The sequence below is a fragment of the Rhipicephalus microplus genome, chromosome X (genome assembly GCF_043290135.1).
Source record: "Rhipicephalus microplus isolate Deutch F79 chromosome X, USDA_Rmic, whole genome shotgun sequence".
Taxonomy (NCBI): domain Eukaryota; kingdom Metazoa; phylum Arthropoda; class Arachnida; order Ixodida; family Ixodidae; genus Rhipicephalus; species Rhipicephalus microplus.
Window position 1 is genome coordinate 33,319,886 of NC_134710.1, and position 334 is coordinate 33,320,219.

General features: G+C 51.5%; 1 pseudogene; it reads right to left on the bottom strand.

Annotated features, from left to right (window-relative positions):
• Positions 1-213: 213 nt before the first annotated feature.
• LOC119177439 (5S ribosomal RNA) lies at positions 214-334 on the bottom strand (annotated as a pseudogene).

The following is a 334-nucleotide window of genomic DNA, read 5'->3' on the forward strand; positions in this document are numbered from 1 at the left end:
GCAGGTATGCCGTTCAGACCTCGGGCGGTATGCGCTATACTATGCGTTTAATCGCTCTGTCCAGGGCTGGTTGGGTCACTTCCCATTTCACTTTGTTGCTCAGGCTGTATTCATTGATGGGGTTATCGTCAGTTATTATGATCTATGGATCGCCATTGCTAAGATTGTACAGTTTACGCATGTGGTCTGCTAGGTGCTAAAGTAAAGAGAAGGTGCCACCAGCACTCGGTGTTCCCAGGTGGTCTCCCTCCCAAGTGCTGACCGAGCCCAATGCTGCTTAAAGCTTCGGTGATCGGAGGAAAACCGGCGCATTCAGCATGGTATGGCCGATGGC